Raw genomic sequence first — 21,368 nt, forward strand, 5'->3', positions numbered from 1 at the left:
CACCGGACCACAAGGGAAGTCCCATAACTACCTATTTACTCTTTTGCTGATAAAGCAGATGATGTTTATTGTAGTTCTGTAGTGTATTTACCTCATCAGTTTCCCAGAAAAATCCCTGTTTAGTTATGTGTCTAGTTGCAATGCCATTCTTTCTTAAAAGTGATAAATTATGGCTTTAGGTTGTTTTCCTTAAGAATTTTTTTTTGTATTTGTTATTATCTAATAGCTATAGAAGCAGTGGAGAAGTTACCTCAAATGAGAGAACAATTAGTAAATGAAGACCAGAGATTCATGGTGTTTGTGTGTGTGTATGCACAGGTACATGCACTTGACCAGACACACACAATCGAGCTCTTTTGAATCTGGCATCACAGATGTTGAGACGTATTTTTGCAGAGCAGTTTATGATGACATTTATGAGCTATATTGCCTCACAGTGATCTCTCAAGGTGAGCGAAGGCAATCCAACAGATGTGGAAACTAAACTGTTGGGAGCCCCGGCACAAGCCCCAACAGGTAGAAGCCCAAGAAAGGGAGTGACAAACCAACAAACTGTTCAAACCAACAAATGTAACTCCTGACTGGGGTGTATTTGTTTTTGAGTGAGAGAGGAAAAGTATATTCAGGCGCATACACTTGAGCCAGCACTGGAAATCCTATGCCCTGTGTGCATTTATGTATGTGAAAGACATGCGTTTACATACAGAAACCACATAATTATTAGGAACCAACAATGGTGCCCTTGATTCTCACTGAAAATCACTGTAAGTCACATGGGAAATTTTCCTAAGAGCTTAAATCAGAGCCCTGCCCACTCAGTAACTCAGCAAATGTGTCCCGGCTAGGCTACGAAGATATTCAGAAAATCTTAGATTAGGATAGCAAAAATGAAACATAAACAGTGTCAAATCAAAACTGCCATGGGCGTTTTTAAAGTTATTTGGCTTAAGTCATCATGTAATCAGAAATAAAGCATTGCTGCTGCTTTCAAAGGGACAGTTAGAGAGCAGAGTGAAGATTTGATCAGAGGCATATAAGCACTTAAAAGAAAACAGGCACGGATTGTGAGATTACATATTCTAAGTAGGAATCAGCTGCAGGCACTTCTGAATCATTTGTCTTTCTGATCTTTTAGGAATCAGCCTGTAGGCAAACCACGGGGTGAGGCCGGGAATGCCTGGGTGAGGGTGCATGTGCACGTGGGAGGGGTGCTGAGCACCCTCTCTCAGTGCCAACCCCCCGCCCCCTGGAGAAGGGTATGTACAGTCCTTGGTCTACCTGTTGACAGAGGAGTTAGGCATGTTCTCCTGCTGTCTTGCTCCCTGCCAGCACTTCCTCCCTCACCAGTGATGAGACCGGGCTATGCAAAACAGGTACTCTGACTGTGCCAGGCTCCAGGGCCGGGCCTTCCTTACTCAGACTAGGTATTTGTCTTTGTGCATGATTTTAAGGGTGTGCTAAAAAATGTGTCTATGTCCCTAAAATATTACTCCCATCAATTTGCAACGTAGCTTCTGAAACTTCACCACTAAAAATTCACATCTTTGAGTTAATGCTAATCATCCATGGTAAGAGGGGCGGTGGATTAAACTGTTTTTACCCTTTCTACTCCCATTCTAATTAGATTACCAGATAATGCCCTGCTCTCTTGAAAGTGGAAGTAAATATCCAGTGGGAATGGGGCACAATGCAGGTAGAATTTGATAGAAAATTTGGTCAACATGAGAAGTGGAAAAGGTCCAGAGCATATCAGCTCAGGTGAGGGCCACAGTGAGGGGACCTTGTGTAAACAGATTACAGAATTACACCTCTAGGCAGGGGAAGTAGGAAAGAGGAAGAGCCATTCCAAAATAAGTAAATGTTGCCAAAGAACCACTTACCAGCATTTCCTAAGGCTGGTCCTGCTGCTAGAGTGTAGACCTTCCAGCAAAATATATTGTGAAAAAATGTCACCCCTCCACCGTAAACAAATACCCCACCCCCACTCTGTCCCTCTGCCCCAGTTTCTCATTTGGGAAACTTACAGTTCCTACGGCAGCCTCCAAGGTTTTTTGGAGGAACAAGAACGTTCAAGGAAGCTAGAGCTCTTCAACCAAATGATTTTATATCTCAGATTTCCCAGTTCTGACACCCAAGCCCTCACTTTGGAACATCAATAAATCCTTGTTATATTGTTGCCTGAGACACCATAAGTAAATCTCTTGAGAAATGTAGAGATGTACACAGGCTACTCAGCATAACCTTGTCAAAAGAAGATACAGTACTTTCTGGTAGTTCCTATCCCATAGTCAGGAATAGGTCATTGTTTTTAATCAGAAAAAAATATATATATCTTTTACTATCTTATCAATTCTTTACCTTCTTTTTGCAGGTTTTTATCCTTTAAGAGAACTGCAGATGGTTTTGGTATATAATATATAATATGACCTGTTAAGATTATACCAATGAAATTGGTTTCCTGGAAGACCAGAAGCCTGGACTGTCACCACACCTCCAACCACTCGATGCCACTACTTCCGAATCATGGGACTTGCCTGTCCACTCAGGACTGTGGGACTCTTGGGGAAATTGCCTAGGCCATGTTTCACAAACTAGGCCCTGGAACTCGTGGGAAAGGAGCTGTCTTGACTCATAAGAAAGGGGGCGCTCCAGGTTTCGTTATGCGTTTTCTAGAGGTACAGATGAGGTAGGGTGAAGGAGATAGAGTTCATGCCTGAAATAAGGAAAGAGATAATTATCAGGAAAATATTTCTTTAGCTATTCAACCCAGTCCCTTGGGTTAAGAAGGAATTTAGGAGCCCGGTTTTCCTGATACCTTTTTTTTTTTTTTTGCGGTACGCGGGCCTCTCACCATTGTGGCCTCTCCCATTGCGGAGCAGAGGCTCCCGACGCGCAGGCTCAGCGGCCATGGCTCACGGGCCCCGCCGCTCCGTGGCATGTGGGATCTTCCCGGATCGGGGCACGAACCCGAGTCCCCTGCATCGGCAGGTGGACTCAAGCACTGCACCACCAGGGAAGCCCTGATACCTTCTTAATTTTGATAAAAGCATGGATTTAAAAACAACGACAACAACAACAGTGGACTGTCATTGTCATTTCAGGATCCATCAGTGTCTTCCGATAAAGCTGTATCAGTAATAATATTTTTTAAAGATGTACTTTCATTTTAAATAGAGAAGAAAAAAAGAAAAGTGAAAAACACACTTTAGCCACTTCATCTCATTCAGTTGAATTTTTCAGGCAAACTACAAACAAGAATGATAAAGTCATTCAGCCTCTGTTATCCCAAATGTCCCTAATGTTTTCCTAAGTATGTAATTTACTCTCATAGCAACTGCATCAGGAAGACAAAAACCAACAGAATTATCCACAGTTTACATATGGGTAAAGAAGCAGGCAAACAATCAGGTGAAAAACAATTTAGTTCCCTCATTAGTTGTTTTGTCTTCATGATCCCATGTTTTTGTTTTATTTTATTTATTTGTTTGTTTGTTTATTTATTTATTTATGAATGCTTTGGGTCTTCGTTGCTGCGTGCGGACTTTACTAGTTAGGGCAAGTGGGGACAACTCTTCTTTGCGGTGTGCCAGCTTCTCATTTCGGTGCTTTTCTTGTTGAAGATCACGGACTCTAGGTGCGCAGGCTTCAGTAGTTGTGGCGCACGGGCTTAGTTGCTCCGCGGCCTGTGGGATCTTCCCAGACCAGGGCTCGAACCCGTGTCCCCTGCATTGGCAGGTGGATTCTTAACCACTGCACCACCGGGTAAGTCCCCCCATGTTTTTAAAATGTGTTTTTTAAAAAAAAAAAAAAAACATTGAATTGATTGAGTGCTTTGGTGCTAGGAGGACACAACCTCAGAAGAAAAGAAAGTGATCAATTTTCCAAAATTAAATAATGAATCAGTGGTGGTGCAGCTACTAGAATCAGCCAAGAATATAGTTATAGAAACATTTAATCTCAGAAATGTCATTCCATTCATCAACTCAAGAAAAGCTTTCCTTGTGAACCACAGAGATTAAATAGTTTTAACGGAGATTATATCTAAGGAGGCCACCCAAATTCACCTTTCCATTATTCATTCCCTGGTTGTAGTCTAGAGACATTAGGTATCTTGGTCCAGAAATACACATTTTCCATTGAAATTAAGTATGTTGGGTTTTCCCTTCTTTGGGCTAAAATTAGTAGTGAATCACAGACTATTTCTACCAGATAATGTTACCAAGGAAAAATGTCTCTTTAAGGTTCCTGTGGATTAGATAGGCAAAATTTTCCCTGTACGAGGCTGTGCCTCTGAACAATTATGATGCTGACCCAGCAAAAGCAATGTCTACATTTCATCTTTGGAATCTGAGGAGGAAAACTAAAACAAGTGGTCATTACTGAAGGGGGTTTCAATAATTGCTTTAATGGGACAGAGTGGTTTTATGTGAAGGTCTTTGTGACAACTCAGGAAGAAACAATCAAAAGGAAAACTGTTTTTACAGCTTGTGACAAGGTAATACCAATAAATAGGAATGGCGCCTTGATCGTTCATCCCAGAGACCCTAATACTTAGTTTGACTGTATAATTTATCGTCCAAACCAAGATTTTTTTTTAGAGAGCGAAAGGGGGTGCAATTAACAATTACGCTGGAACAACAGGTGTGAATTAGAACATTTCAGGCAAACGGGACAAATGATCACCCTACTAATACTAGAAAGGAGAAGGATTAATTATAAGAGAAGAACACTGACATGGGGCAGGTTTTTAATTAATATTTAATATGGAAAGGAATTTTTTAAAGAGTTTAATACATGCTCATTTTAACTATAGAGGTTGGTGATATCCCAGTCATATCCTCTTTGTACTGATCATTAAATCAGTGAGTCTTATCTTGTTAAATGGTAGGTTATTTTATATATTTCAGACACATTGAAAGGAACATTGATTTTTTTTAACCCTGAAAACCAATTAGTAGAGCATAATAATGCCCTTGTCTCCTGAACATGAATGCCCATTCCACTGGGGAGTAACCTACTTACCTGGAAAACAGGAGTTTTCAATCTATCTTTTGGACGTGTCGCGTCTTAAAGGTAATGTTTATTCCATATCATCTTGGGGGATAAAAGACCATTGTTAGCATGGAGTCTTGGCACATAGTAGGTACACAATAAATATTTGTTGAATAAGTGAATGACATGTACTCAGCAGAATAATTTTTTAAAAGAAATATGAATACATATATAGAAAATCATATATTTGCTTTTATTCAACTCTTTCTAAATAGTTGCATAAACAAGATAAAAGTACACACTGGAGTCAACAAATTATCATTTTGCATGTCCTTAAAAATCACAGCAAAGCAGGTTGCTATTCAGAACTTACAGAGGAGACAGTATCTCTCTATAGATCCTGCAAGCTTAAGAGATGAAACAGTTTTTCTCTTCTTTTGGATTATTTGTTAGTATTAAAAATAAAACCCGGTTTTCACACTTAATTGAAGTATTCTATCCCTCCCATGCTTAGGACGGTTATCTTGGAGAAGGGATTTGATGTTGGTGTTGAAGAAAGCTCATCAATGGCTTGGCAAGAAATAAGAGATGAAGAGTTCTGGAAGCCTGTAAAGAAAAGCTCATAGAAGAGAACAGGTGAAACTTTAGGAAAGGACACCAAGGAACTAATAATAATTTTTTTTAAAGGATTGTTATATCTGAGGTAACTTTGGGGGGAAGCTGGGTGAAGGGTACACGGCACTTCCCTGGACTATACAAATACTTGTGAGTTTATAATTATTTCAAAATAAAAAGTTTAAACAGATTTTTAAAAAGAAAACGTGAGAAGTTGAGATGGAGAAATAAACTGCCTTAAGACAAATTTCATGTAATTTGAATGTGCTAAAGGAAACTATAGTGAATCCCTCAACATTCCTTATTCAATATTCAGGAAATATTTTTTGAGCACCTTTCTCTATAACAATCATTTTTCTTGATGTTGAGAATACTGTGGTGAACAAAATAAAGTTCCTGTTCTCATGGAGCTTACATTCCAGTGCAGATATATAATGAGCAAATAATAGTCTAATAGATACATAATGCTTCAGATTATAGTAACTGCTCAGAATAAAAATAAAGGGGTAAAGGGGCACAGCAAGATAGGCAAGTGCTATTCTAAAAGTGTTCAAGGAAGGCTCTCTGATAAGGTGACATTTGGGTAGAATAAAGGGAGGGAACTGAGCCATGTGGGTATCTGAGAAAAGAGCACTGCAGACAGATGCTACAGCAAGTGTGAAGGTCCTGAGGTGGGAGTATTCCTGGCATGTTCAAAAAGCTGCAAGAAGGTCAATATGGCCTGAGAACAGGGAAGGGGGTGATAGAGGATGAGTTCAGGGATGTAGTGTGAGTACTGGAAGCATTATAGGCCTTGAAGACAAAGGGTCTGTAGTTTAGGGCCAGATTGGGGTTTGGTTATAAAAGTTGAAAGACATCAGCATGGAAATGGTATTCAAAGTCAAGAGGCTAGATGAGATCACCAAGAAAATGAGTTTAAATAGAGAAGGCAGGTTGACTCAAGAACTGAGCCTTGAGCAGTCCTGATATTTCAAGATGAAGAGGATAAAGGAGAAACGAAAAAGCAGCAGACTGTGAGGGAGAAGACGATCCAAGAAAGGTGTCCAGAAGGCCAAGAGAAGAAAGCATTTCAAGAAGGAGAAAGTGATCAGCTGTAAATGAGATGAGAGAGAAAATGAGGATTAAAAATTGATCATTGGATTTGGCAAGTAAATGCCCTAAGTGGCCTTGACAAGACAGTTGAGGGAGAGTGGTAGGGCAGAAAGCCTGAGAGGAGTGGTTTTAAGAATGTATGGGGGAAAAAAAAAAAGAATGAATGGTAGGGGAGGAAGTGTCTTTACAAAAGGAAAGACAGCTCTTTCAAGGAAAATTGCTGTAAGGGAGCACAGAGAAATGGAACAGTATTTGGAGAAGGTGTGGAGTTGAGAGAGTTGAGTGGAGGTTTCACCACTAAAACTAAGCAAACAAAATAAAACAAAGCCAAGAGTTCTGTTTTTGTTTGAGATTGGAGCTATAGCATATTTATGTGCTGATAGGATTGATCCAGAAAGCAGAGAAATTTTCTTTAGATAGATAGTTAGATTTAACCCAAGGTTGAAGTCTGTAAAGTAAGAATGAGGGGGATTTCAGCTGCATCATTCTGGATTGATTTAAAGGGAAAGTTGAGAGAGGAACTGTCACTAGTGTTACTATCATTTCTTGGTCATGACCTTATCTGGGCCCTACTCATAGAGGGGAATGTAGGAGAGCAAAGATAAAGGAACAGAAAGTTCAGAAAACTTCAGGGAAGAAGTCAAGGAAGAGATCTGAAGTGAATCTGTGGGATATAAAAAACAAAAAATGGCTGACTGGAAGGGCTGTTCTGGGAAATTTTGATTATAGGTGTGTAGAAGTCAAGTGCAATCCTTTGGTTGGGTTTATAAGTTTTTAAGTTATTTATTGTGAATTAGTATGTAGCTTGTGTAAAAAAAAAGCAGACAATATAGAAGTACACAGGACAAGGAAATGAAAGCACACACACACACACACACACACACACACACACACACATACACATTCTTTCTCATATTCTACTCTCTAGGGGGAACCACTGTTAATTTGGTGCATATCCTTAGAGATGTGTATGGGTGTATTTATAACATACATATATGTATGTATAATTAAGTTATAAAAATAGAATCATATACTATTCATACTATTCTTCAACTTGCTTTTTATACCGAACAACATGTCTTTTGTATTTTTCCATCTCAATAAAAAAGGCTCTACCTCTGTCTTTATAAAAAAAAATGAATAGATAATACATGAACATGATACACTATATAAAAGGGACAACAGGGTATATAGAGAATCTCCCTCTAATTTCCCAGCAGTCAGTTTCTCCCCAGAGGCAACCACTATTACCAGATCCTTAAATGTTCTTTCACAGCTAGGCAATGTGAATAAACACAGATATGTTGTATTTATATAAATGGCAGATTACCGTACATGTTGTTGTATATCTTGCTTTTTAAATTTTAACTATATATCTTAGACATCATTCCATATAGAGCTGCCTCATTCTTCTAAATGGCAATATTGTATTCTATCTTTACTTAATCAAATCCTATAGCTGGATATTTCTAACTTTTCACAATGAAGTGAATTCAACCATACTGAGCAAAAATTTAGAATTTATTCAGCAAAGGAAAAGAGAAGAAACCAAAATACAGAAAGACCAAAAAAAGGCAATTTAAACTATAAAGAACTGTAGATTAAAACTAAGTCTGGAAAAAAAAAAAAACTAAGTCTGGGGCTTTGTCTATGTGGCATTAAAATTAATTCTTGAAAAGTAATTTGAAATTCTAGGTGCTAATATTTTTATTTTCAAAAAGGAATTAATCTTTTTATTACTTTCAAAGAAGATATGAACAATGAAGAGCATCTCTCTGTTTTGAATGCCTGAACCCTCTTAACAACCCTGATAAAGCATTTTTCTGGGACCAATCAGTGAAGGTCTAGAAAGTCATTTTTTGTTCATAAAAATGCCTGGTTAAGAAATCATTCTCCTCCATTTGGTATTTGTTAATGGCTATTACAGTTGACACTATTCATAGAGGCTGGGTTTACAGATATTCTGAATAAATTAATGTCACTGAAATGACACATCTACTAGGAAACTCCAAGGGGAAAAAAGTGATGTTTTTCCCTGTATATAAAATACACTATTAATTGAATTGTCTAGAAAGACAATGTCCTGTGGTGGCTGGAGTCTTAAGGTATGAGTCCTCATGTCGTTCTTTGACCACTGGGTGTGTGAAGCTGCATTATTCTATTCTCTTTGCTTCAATTTCCCATTTGGAAGACAAGAGAAATAATTGTGTCTGGTGCCTCTACCTACCCCCCAAGCCATGCTGAGAGAAGCAGAAGTGAGAACCGGCACATGGCAGAAAGTTTTCCAGTAAGGTACTGTTTCTGTCATCACGTTAGTGTGACTGACCCGGTGATGTCTCAGAGTGGGTTTAGAGGCAGCGAGATGTGTGTATCAGAATCAACTAGGGAGATTTGTCAAGCCACTCCCTGGGTTGCTCCTTCCTTCCATCACCTGTTGAGAACCACTGTAACTGAAGAAAACTTCAGTGACTAGTTCCAGCAGGTATGGGACATAAGTATTGGGTTCTAAAGAGTGGAAGATGGGCACACGTTGATTAAGGTCAAGGACTTCTGTTTCAGGAAGAGCAGAGTTGAATGTTGGCCCCACTCCTTCATTAACTATAGGATTTTAAACAGTCTTTTTCCACCTTTTGAAGCCTTCATTTCCTCACCTGTAAAACACCTGCCTTTAAGGTTGTGGCTGCCAGGTCACTAGTTAGTGCTCAATAAATAGTTATGCCACTGTTTCGTCAGTAACTCCAACCTTAATTGTCCACTCTGAACCATGGATTTAAGGCGGTATTTGTCATTCTCTCATAAAGGTTTAATAGAGGTAGGATCCTTACACACATATACGCTTAAATGTAGAATTTTAAGGCTGGAAATAACTTTAAAACCATAAAGATTACCCTCACCAAACTCTCACCTTATGGATGGCAAAACTGCGGCTCAGAAAAGCAAGAGATTTATCCAAGGTTACAGGGATATGTCTAATGGTCAGGAATAGAGCCACATCTTCTGTCTTCCTGTCCAGCACTCTTCACTTCCTGCCTCTCAAACCACACATTTAATAAATAAAAAAATACTTGCTTTAAGAAGTTAACGATGAGGAAGTTATTTCTTTTCTATGGCAGGGTCAGTGACGTCATCACATAGAACAAGAAAAATCCTGTGAGATGGCCCTCATCCAGCTAATAAAATTAATAGCACAGGAAGGTGTGGAAAACTACGTCCTATTATTGCAGAGGTGGCATCCAAAGACCCAGAGACGAGTGAGTGACAGCGTAGTCTCTAGGACCCAGATGGAGACCCACATAGTGAGGCGAAAGACAGTGTATCAGGAGAAGAGTTTCCAATATCTCTAACGGCCCCAAATCTGCTTACCCAGATTGTTCCTGGACTTCAAGCTGCTGTGCCTCCCTTGAGGACTCTCAAGATTTCCAAAAGCTTCAGGTTTTTTCGCATGGCTGCTTCTTCCTCATATCCTCGACTCCTGCTCTGTGACTAATACAGACACCAGTGTATCTGCAATGAACTTATACAATTCCCCTGCCCTGGATGAACCACACCCACGGGGAATTCAGCAAGCAGAGCAGGGGCAATGACTAACACCAAGAAACCTTACATTCAGGTCAGCAGATGAAGGCAACAGATCAAGTCTGTGACTCTAAAAACAGGCCCAAAGGATCTTCTGGGCTCCCTCAACAGGGAAGGGCACCATCACCAATTGAAGAGTTATGCTGTGGGTCTGATTCCCAGGACCAAGTGGAGCGGAGGGGAAGGTCACAGAACTGGAAACACACCCAGTCCAGTTCTGGACACCTGCCTGTCTGCCCACGAATGACCACTGTGGAATCTGAGGCAAGAGGACAGCCCCCAAAACTCAGCCCGGAGTCTCTGACTCTGAGCATGGCCCGGCCCTGCAACCACAGCAGTCTCCATTCCAGTCTTGGTCACCATCAGGAAGGCATCTGTTACCTCCTGCTTGGCCTCCAGTTCTGTGGTCGCCAGTATAACCCAACGGCCATAAATTTCAAACTCGGCTACATGTTGCCCTACTTCTAACTCTGCCTGCAACTTGCCCTTTGAGAAAACAGCTTTACTCCTGAGTGCTCTCTGCTAAATGAGTGCCACCTTGTCTCTTTCCTCCACATCATCATTATAATTAATAAGCAACAATATCATCCCTGGTGGTTATGTTCTTATTAGGTGTTAACTGGCCTTAACATCATTATCTCATTAGGCCTTTCCACCTAAATTACTTTATCAGCTTCCCTCTGAAGGGGGTCTGGTACTGTCTGGCTGAAAGGAATCCCCTGCACAGACACGAGAAAGCGAAAGGATAATCACAAGCATTTAGACCTGCTCCAGATATTAATCTTCTTAAAAAATTTATGCTATTTCTACTACTAGGAATACTTTACATTGCTGTAAACCCTCTCATCCAGTGTGTTTAAAGCAATACCCAGGAGCTTTTTAGCTTAATCTCACTCATTTGATGAGGAAAAAAAAATATTGTAGAAGAATATATTCTAAAATATTTACAACAGTAAAAAATCTCCCCTCCCCCATCACTGCCCACATTTCTAGTTGGATAAATTCTCTCCAGTTTTTTTCCTTAAGAGGCTGAATTTCAAAATTTTATACAAAAGACTGTGAACAGATTTGCTCACTTTGTCCCCACTTCAGTTGTTCTAGATGCAATCTTTTCTTCAACTTCCCCTGACAGTGCTTAGCATTTCTTTAATAGCACTCATTTTGTAATTTAACATTTTGTAAGAAGTAGATGAAGACAATTCTACTCGTAGATGAATGGACAACCCAGACTAATACATTTCTCTAGAAATGCTTTCATTCCTGAGGACAAATGACACTTACTGCTTCCTCTGTTGTCCTCATGATTTCACATTAACCGTGAACTCTTTTCATCTGTTCCTCCTTTATTTCTAGGTTGTGCACGTTCTCCAGAGGTTGGGGGACATGCTGCCGAGAGTTCAAGCCTGCCCTTTCCACCTATTAGTCACGTTTTGTTTTCCATCCCAGTTACCTCCTCCCTTCCTTGCCTTCCTGTGTACCTTAATCATCTCCCATGTAATTCATCATTCATCCTCACTTTCCATAGTAATTTCCTATTTTAAAATGTCTTATTATCTCATATTCCTCATTAACCACTTATCTTTCAAACTCTGTTGTTCATTTAATTTTCTCACAATTTGTGTAGTTATTTGGTTTGCAGCATTCATTTCCCCCTTCTTGCTCACCCACCCATCAGTCATCTCTTTCCCTTCTCCCTTCTACTTTCCAAGTCCCAAGCTCTTTTTTTTTTTTTTTTTTTTTTGCAGTACGCGGGCCCCTCACTGTTGTGGCCTCTCCCGTTGCGGAGCACAGGCTCCGGATGCGCAGGCTCAGCGGCCATGGCTCACGGGCCCAGCCGCTCTGCGGCATGTGGGATCTTCTCGGACCGGGGCACGAACCCGTGTCCCCTGCATCGGCAGGCAGACTCTCAACCACTGCGCCACCAGGGAAGCCCCCAAGCTCTTTTTTTCTGAAGGTGTGGATCATGATTTGAAATGGTGGAGATGAATCTTAATGTCCCCAGACTCTCTATTTATTAATTTTTAATATCAAATTATCATCCCATGTGGGAAATCTAGGTTTCTAATTCTCAAGCCTTCCTACAGAGGCAATCAAATTCACTAGGTCTCTTTTTTTTTACTTAATTGGAGATAATACAAATCTCAAATGAAATATTGCACAGTTGGTGTTTATCTGAGATGCGCTGACCATTCTTTTTCCCCTTTGCAATTGAAGCCCAGTATCGTGGCCAAAAGACATTAATGTCTTTTGCATCTGTGTCATATAAAACTTCTCTTAGATTGAAAGTAAACCCCTAAATACAAACCCTGCTGTCATCAAACTTTCTGTTAATGCCCAGTCTCTTCTCCAAGAAAAGCATGACTTTACTTTTTAAACTTTTTTGTTTGCATTTTCTTTTGTTTTTGAAACTTCACAGGCTTCAGAGCCTTCTTCCGTTTCTCTTGATCTTCCTTTCCTCCTCCTGAAATCTCAGGATAATTAATTTCAGCAAACTCTGGAGACATTCATTCTTCCCTTTATTTTCTCTACTTTAGGATCCTACCTCACTTCATCCTTTTCCAACAGGTACCTTCCTCTTTCAAGTGTATGACAGGGACCAATTCCTGTCTTTGCACAGTCCCACCTTTATGTTCTTCCTCACTTCCCCTCTACTGGTTTATTTTACTCGACACGTGGACTCTGTTTCCATCCGTGAGCATGGTCAACAGTTTGTGTGGCTGCTGAAGTTCTCCCAGCCTGTCTCCCTGGTCAAGAGGGCGGCCCTCTTCTTCCCACAGTGCCCCTCGGATGCTGGCAGGGGAAAGGCATTGTGATCATCAGCTTTATTAGTGATAACATCAAGGCAATGGGAATAAACACACGGACCAAGGGACAGCCTCATGATTAAAGAAAGAATTGGGGCAATTTCTCAAATTCTGTCTCCCTATTGTACTTCTCTGGAGATCTGTGTTCATTTTTCAATGGATATTTATTGGATTTCCAACTCCATCACAGGTATATGATGGAATAAGGTAGTAAATTGTAACCACTGAAACCTACCATGCATTTCCATATGATTATGAGTTTCATTCTAAGCTAGCCTGGGAGTTTCCTGGCGGTCCAGTGTTTAGAACGTGGTGCTTTCACTGCCGAGGGCCCAGGTCCAATCCCTGGTCAGGGAACTAAGATCCCACGAGCTATGTGGCACAGCCAAAAAAAATTCTAAGCTAGCCAAAGGTGTAGATTGCTTGTGCATGGGAAATCCTGCTCATTGAATTAGTATATTTCTTTGAAAAGAATTCATTTTCTCTGAGTTAATCATTTTTATATGATCCAAATCATCTACTCTTTTTTCAAAAATATGACCCCTTTCCCCCTCACTATTATGTTATAATTCATGCACGATTTCTCTTGAGGTACAATATAGTCTAATTTTCTTTATTATTCAATTTGGATCCTGTTAAGTGAGACAGGCACTCACTGACAAGAAGGAGCATTTAAATTTTGGCAAATAAGTTCATTTGTATTCAGAAAGCTTTGCACCCCTCATATTTAATAAACCTTTCCATTACAGAGTAAAGAAATCCTGCAAACTAGTCAAACAGATTAGCAATGGGACCACCAAGAGAGTACATTCAACCCCAATTCAGAGATGTCTCAGTTTATCTGTTTTCTGTCAATCATTAAGAAAGATGAAATATACAATTATGTGCAAGGAGACAGAACTCCTAATTCTTTCATCCTAGCTGAAGCAAAAGAATTTTAATTGCTTAAAAAAATTAGATTTTTGTTTCCTCTCAAGAAGGACAGAGAAAACAAATGTAAATTGCCTTAGAGTCAATGGCTGGAGCTACAAGACTTCAGAGTAGGCATGTAAGAGGTAGTCCATCATTTGTATTTTTTCTTCATAATGGCCAATATCCAGATATTTGGAAATATGAAACGTTTGACAAAATATTCCCTTTTCTGCTACAGCTCCTCCAGCATGTAAAAGGAAAACATTTTCCCTTTTCATTAGAATATGTAGAGTTGTATAGATTTAGTGACACCACTTCTGCTTAATGAGAGTAACACTGCACTAAGATATTTGAATATGCTGTCAATTATTCCAGGGTCGATTTTCCATTTGTGTGAGTTATCAGGCCCTTTGTTTCTCTTGTAAGTCCTATCAGCCATCTGATGTTGTGAACCTTACACTGTTTTTAGTATATTTACAAGAGGTAAAGTAAGAACAAGGAGAAGAGATGAAGCATTAATCAATCCATTTAGTAATGCAGTACAGCTGCAAAGAAAAATGAAAGCAATAGAGAAAATTAAAGCTCTTGGCCACAGAGAGGTATAAGCATTAACTGGAGGTGTCAGTACATTCCTTGACCTCAAATGGGAGGCAAAATTGAGAGTCAAGAGTAATTAATTCCAGCGTTTAAGCCAGATATTGAAGTCCCTAAAACTATTTCCCAAGACAAAAGTCTCAAATAAAACAGTTTATGTCAGCAATTCTGAATATGAAATTCCATTGATTTATTTTTCCATAAAGTATTTTCTGCACTTAGAGATAACTGTCAAATAGAGTTGCTAATGATGGAAGAAACAAAGATAAAGAGAAGGCACTTACATAGGATTCACAATGAGGTAAGAATATATAACAATATCTTTTTGTGTGATTAGTGTTTTCCCTTTCCTTTTTAAAGAGGCCACCAGCTATAGTGAATATATGAAACACAGTATACAAGAAAGATGTCTATTTATTGAGAGGGATTTTTTTTTAAGTTTAGGAACTAGTCACCCAGAGTCTCCCCACCTGAGCAAAGATGGATTTCAGAGGATGGGGTAGACAGTGACCATCACTGTATAGCGGGTTATCTCAGATTTATTCCAAGAAGTGAAAAGTCATCTCTTCCTTTTATCTGGACATAGATCTTTTCATGGTGACCCTGGGCTGAAATAATTACCTGGATGTGTATCTCAGGGCACCTCAAAATTGCTTGAGCAGAATGAGGCACCTGCCTGTAGCCGGTTACCCACTAGCACACTCCCCTGGAACATCATCAAAAGGAAAGCCAGCAGATGAAAGGAAGGAGGGTTTTGTCCCCTCTCCTGTGAAAGCTTCTGGAGTGTGGGAAAATGTCGGATTTACCTTGTATCTCCAAACCTAGCCCACACCCAGTGCAAAGCATGTGGTGTATGCTCCATAGAAATGTGATGAAGGAAAGGAGAGGGAGAAAGGCAGGGAGAGAAGAAAGGATTAAAAAGGGAATAAAGCCTCTATGAACTCTACAGGGTATGTTTCTAGAACCTTCTCAACTCCAAAGGGGAGAGACAGACTCATTGTATCCTACAAGGTTGATAAAAAAAAACCCTCCAAAAAATAACAGTCAAATGACTATTGCAGATCTATTTGACCTAACAGCTTAGGAAGAGTTGAGTTAGAAACTAGACAGTTGTCCTGTAGTCCAGGGCCTGATGTTAACATTTTTAGAGCTGGAAGGGATCTTGAAGTCATTCAAGGTACCTCCAAGTGGAATGTCATGTGACTTGACCATAGTCACATAGCTTGATAGTCTTAGAATAAAGACTAAAATCTGGGTCTCAAAGTTTCCAGCCCAGCATGTCTCACACTGCAGTTTTCCTACATAGGACAGAAGCAATTGCTGGCTCTATCCCTTCATATTTCCTGACCCAAGTCACTGAATATCACCCCTTCCAGAAATCCTACTAATCCTAAGCCCTTCCCTTGACACCATGGGACTTTGGCTTGCTAGGGAAACAGTTCACACTGGTTCACAGACTTATAATGAAGAGTGCTGGACAGGAAGACAGAAGATGTGGCTCTAGTCCTGAATGCAGACTTATAATTCTTGTAAAAGCTTGGTCACTAGGCATGATTAAGGCAAGAGAAAGTACTCTATTAACTGGAATCCTGGACTTGAGAATATCTTTGTGGCCACTTGTTTGCTGTAGCCACTGTTCTTCACACTCAAGAGAAACTGGAATATAAGTTCCATGAGGGTAGGAACCATGTCTATCTTGGTCTTAAGTCTCCACAGTGTCCACTAGGTACTTAACTGTCTGTTAAATTATTGAACACGACCACAAGTTCTATATTTCATGATTCCAAGAATGTTCCTTGATGTCCTCATTTGCAAATAATTGACAGTACCACCCTTCAGCGAAATATTTTTGAAAATCTCAGTTCCACTTGGTCTCCATCTAGTTAACTCAACACAGGATCTGATCACCCAGCCCACAAGAGTTCAAGCTCCATTTGACTTGATCTGCTCCGTTAGCTAACAACCCTTATCCCCCGAGTAAATGAAGGCACATTAAGGGCTAACATTCTAGAACTGGAAGAGAGACAATCTATGACTGTGTCTTCATTTACAAGCCCTAGAGTGCAGAATGGAGATGTGCATGCTAATAAATTGGTGTCTCCTTCAAACCACTGCTTGCAGGATCTTTACTAGAGGACAGGCTGAGCTGTGTGTGGAGAAGAATTGAGCAGGAGGACCACTGGGGTAGTCTGCCTACCCTCCATGGTCACAAACAATCCAGCTGGGGCACCCAATTTATATATCCCAGTAGGAAAAACAGGATCCCTGCAGTAAACCATCCCCATGCTCCTCTAGATTCTGATTACTACCTACTTTCCACCACCAAGAAACTTCAAACCATTTCTTCCAGCCCCACACAGAGTTCTCCCTAAAAGAACAGCTGGTATTATTTTCCTCTCCCTATATTTCCATAGATGTGTTAGCACACTGTGGACATTTTAGTGCCCTTATGGGTTAGTCCTCCAAGCAGCTGTCCAGCTGGTCTGTCTTTAATTTGACCCTGATGGCAGCCATTACTTGAAATGAAGAAGGCAATCTAGTTAGAAACTGCAGTTGATGTTCCTCTTCTCTCAGGCGGTAGGTAGCCCATCCATAAGGTCTTCTTAATAGTGGTGTCCAGGGGCCAGGGTTCAAGAAGCTCAGAAGCAGCGGTGGGAAGCAGTATAGGAAAAGGCCATGCTCCTCCAAAGGAGTGGGTTTTCTGTCTCAGCAACTGTAAAATTATAAATCAAAGATTCAAAAGTTAAGCCACTGCTCAAGTGAGGATCTTGGTAAATACATGGCTTAAACAAAACCCGTTGATGGATTCATTGGCATCTAAATGAAGTCTGGTTTTTCAGACAATGGGGCAGAGACTACAGGAACACACAAAGTATGCCTAAGGATTCTCTGTTCCTTCATTTATTTCGCTAAAGCAAAGAAAGAGGAAAAATTATAATTGCTACTAAATACAAGTGAATCCGCATGTAGAAAGGATGTAGAATGAGTGGGCTAGGGAGAGACAAACTGGGGGAAAAGGAGAGAGCCCACAGAATCCAAAACCAGCCACTGTTTCTTCACAGTGTTTCACAGGGCTCACCTGAATGGAGTTTGATTTTGTGACCTGAGTGAGAGTTGAATAAAGAATAGTATTGGGGGATAAATTTGGATTTAAGATCCCATGAAAAGTGAGAAGTACAGTGACCTAAACTTTACCCAGTTCCTGGGCAACCAAAATGATTGATTTCCAGTATAAGTAACAAAATAAGAGTGATAAGAACTTCACTCGAAGATGGTCTAGGTGAAGCATCACTACTTTAGGGCATCTCTGCCCAAAGCATCACAGGAGATGTATTGTCGCACCACTGCCAGGGTCTAGGCAAAACCACCAAATCAATGACTGTCTTTGGCTGCCATCCCCTCCCTTGCTGTGCCACTCTGTCCCCTACCTCAGGCTCCAGGAACCCAAGTGCATGTGCTATTACCCATCCACTCAAATTTCTTTAATACCACAAATACTAAACAGGAAGTCTTCCAATGGCTAGATTTGAGTATTTCATACTAGAGTATTAACAATTGGTGGCTTTAACATTCCCATGGGATATTTTCAATTTAAAATGGACTTATATACATGAAACTCTTATTTACTGGAATATGGGAAGAAGAGAGAGGAGAGGAGGAGAAAGGAAAGGGGTAGGGCTTGTCATGCTTCTTGTTTAATCTCACCACCATTCCACACCACCCCACAGCCTCCAAACAGAGGGCTTCAGCAACTTTGCCTCCAGTGACACTGAACAGCGGCTAACTCCAGACTGAGATAGCAGGTCTGTCCTCAGAGACATGAAGAAAAGGATCCTTTAGAGCTGACATCCAAGCCTATAGAGAAGCCTCCTACAGATACCAATGATCATGTCTGCATTCTAGATGTCTCTCCTGGTCCAAATCCCTCATTTTACAACGAAGCACACTGAAAGGTGAGTGGCATACCCAGTGTCACACAGGGACCAACTAAATGGTAGTGCCAACACTAAGCCTAGATCTCCCAAATTCTAGTCCACTGCCCTGCCCAAGTAAATCCCCATGAGCACAACCCACTATTTTAGCTCCAGACACAGGCGGGAGGATCAGGTTCTTCAAACTCTACAGCAGTATTTGGGTAGTGTCTGAGTAGTAATTTCCCCTTCCTGGACAACAATCTGGTTCAGTGGGTCTGGGGGAGGCATAGGAATGTTAACAGGTCCCCTGGGGGATTCTGATCCGTGAGGTATAGGAACCACCCCTGTGCTTCTGTCGTTACTCCTCTACCTATCAGCACCATGCATATGGCTGGAAGGTCCCCCTGAGGGTCTGTTCTGGGGACATCCTCGGGAGCCCAGAGATCAAAGGGCTGTTGACCATTGGGGCACAAGTCAGAGCCCTGAAGACAAACCCCAGCCTTGAAATCTCAAAGAAAGAATGCTTAGAATGTGCCAGAAAGGTCTCCTCTTAGGCCCTGTTGACCTTAATGACTTTGTGGCCAGCAATAATCCAGCCATACCCTCAAGGTTCCTGTATGACCAATCTTCTAAAATGTGCTGAGCCCCTACTTTGTGTATCATTGTGCAGCAGGTCTGAGATGCACAAAGAAAAGGAAGATCAACATACATACTTAAGAAGAGCATCAACAGTACAGAGCAGTATCATTGAAATGGAACACAGTAACACAGCTCAGTGTCATACAAGCATGTTCCACGTAGTCCAGTGATTTCCAAACCCACTGCCTGGCAGAAGCTCGTGGCAGTTCCTAAACCTCCATCCTGGAGATTCTGATTCAGCGAGCCTGAGGAAAAGCCCAGAATTTGCATTTTTAACCAACTCCCAGGTGAATTCACAGATGGGCCTTTGAGACCCTTATATTGGTTTTGAGGGCTGACTGTGAAGAATCCAAAGGAATCTAGCTTGGTTGCTCTTTATAGTCACAGTTTACAGCTCCTCAGCATTCCTAGCCTACTCAAATTGGCCCCTAGATGCATGTCTGTTTGGTTTTATTCCTCTTAGGTCAGTCTTGGCCTATGCTATCTTCCTACTTCGTACTTCCTGCTTAGGGCTTCCTTTATCTTCCCAGTAGGAATTTGTTTTCTGGAAAAGGGTACAGCTTTATTCTTTGGGGAAACACACAGGCAAAAGCCAATGTACACAGCCGTATATTGTATGATTCTATCTACATGAAACATCTAGGATAGGCAAATCCCTAGAGATAGAAATCCTATTAGTGCCTGCCAAGGGTTGAGGGGTAAGTTTGAGGGATGACAGCTAACAGATACCGGGTTTCTTTGGGGGGATGATGAAAACATTCTAGAATTAGATAGTTGTGATGATTGCACAACTTTGTGAATATATCAAAAACCACTGGATTATACCTTTTAATAGGGTGATTTTTATGGTATATGAATTATATCTCAATTATTGAAAAGCTCATGTAAAAGTATGGGCCCCACGTATCACATACAGGTGGATCACCTGGCTCCCTGGCTCCTTACAACTATCAAGTGACATCTCCAGGGACACAAAGGCAAAATTTTGCCAGGGTAGCTGATGACAATAACAGCTACCATTTACTGCATACTTACTATGTGGCAGACACCATAATACATAGCACATAGTTATCTCAGGTGATATATCAGAACCAAAGATGTGGATACTATTATTATACTGTCATTGTTAACATTTTACAGATGATAAAATGGAGGCACAGTGGGGTTAAAGAACCTGACTAGGCCCATAGCTAATAAGTGGCAAAATTGAGTGCTAGGGAGGTGTGGTTAAACAGGCACCAAAAGGCTCTGCCCAAAACCATGTCCCTCATGGATCTGATATTCCCAGCATTAGATTTGGGGAAAACAGAATAATAATAAAAATAATAATAGTCATAACAATGTAGTGAAGATTTATTGAATGTTTTCCATGTTCCAATCCCTCTACTAAATTCTCTACCTAGATTATCTCATATAATCTTCATAAAAACTGTGAGGTACACGCTAATGTTATCCCCAATTTGCAGAGGTGAAAGTAAGGCAGAGGATGCTAAAGTAACCTGCCCAAAACCACACAGCTAGTAAGTGATGGAGGCAGGATTTGAACACAGACCCTTAGTGCTAAGTCACTTTGTCAGAGATCCAAACTTAGATTCCTACGGGGTCTAAGGATGAAAGAGTGAAGTGGGCCCCATATGTTTCTTGAAATGCAAAACAGTATCTACCCATCTTTTATTTATCTATCAGTAAGTCTGTAGATACAGAGATGTGATATAATTCTCTCTTAATACTGTTAATACTTAATATTCTTAATACTTAAGACAGAACAAAGCACAAGAGCAGTAATAACTGGCAAATGACACTTTCTCTCAATGTTGGGGACACAAAAAGAAGTGACAGAAACAGTGGCAAATTGGAGAAAGAACACACTTCATCTAAAGGGACAGCCACCATTCAACTCTTAACTCTTTGTTGCCAGGTGTGTATATGGTGCAGTACTGCCCTATTTTCTGAGAGAAGCCAGAAAAACAGAGTTTTACATGAAATCTTTTGGTTTTAAAAAAATGGCAAAGAATTCTGCAGACTATATTTGTCCTGTAGCAGTCCACTCTAAACCTTCAAATAAGGTAAATGACCTCCTCCAGCAGTTCTTTGTGACTGGAATTTAGGATCGAGGGTTAAAAAGTGACAGGATGAGACTAGAATGGTGAAGAGGGGCCATGTATGAAAACTCCTGATGCACACCTGGGGAAGGTAAATCTCATTCTACAGGCTAGGGAAAGCAGAAGCT

General features: G+C 40.6%; 2 long non-coding RNA genes across 2 annotated transcripts; one reads left to right on the forward strand and one right to left on the reverse strand.

The window, feature by feature from the left end:
* Positions 1–2,271: 2,271 nt before the first annotated feature.
* Positions 2,272–12,010, reverse strand: LOC113618398 (uncharacterized). The gene is made up of 3 exons (XR_003432001.1): positions 10,063–12,010; positions 5,023–5,094; positions 2,272–2,713 (listed from the first exon to the last, which is right to left on the reverse strand). It is a non-coding gene; the product is annotated as an uncharacterized LOC113618398 (long non-coding RNA).
* On the forward strand, positions 4,450–5,797 carry LOC113618400 (uncharacterized). The gene is made up of 2 exons (XR_003432004.1): positions 4,450–5,073; positions 5,507–5,797. It is a non-coding gene; the product is annotated as an uncharacterized LOC113618400 (long non-coding RNA).
* Positions 12,011–21,368: the final 9,358 nt, after the last annotated feature.

Source organism: Aethalodelphis obliquidens, unplaced genomic scaffold (assembly GCF_003676395.1).
Source record: "Aethalodelphis obliquidens isolate GAN/ISIS:26980383/991018 unplaced genomic scaffold, ASM367639v1 scaffold5, whole genome shotgun sequence".
Taxonomy (NCBI): domain Eukaryota; kingdom Metazoa; phylum Chordata; class Mammalia; order Artiodactyla; family Delphinidae; genus Aethalodelphis; species Aethalodelphis obliquidens.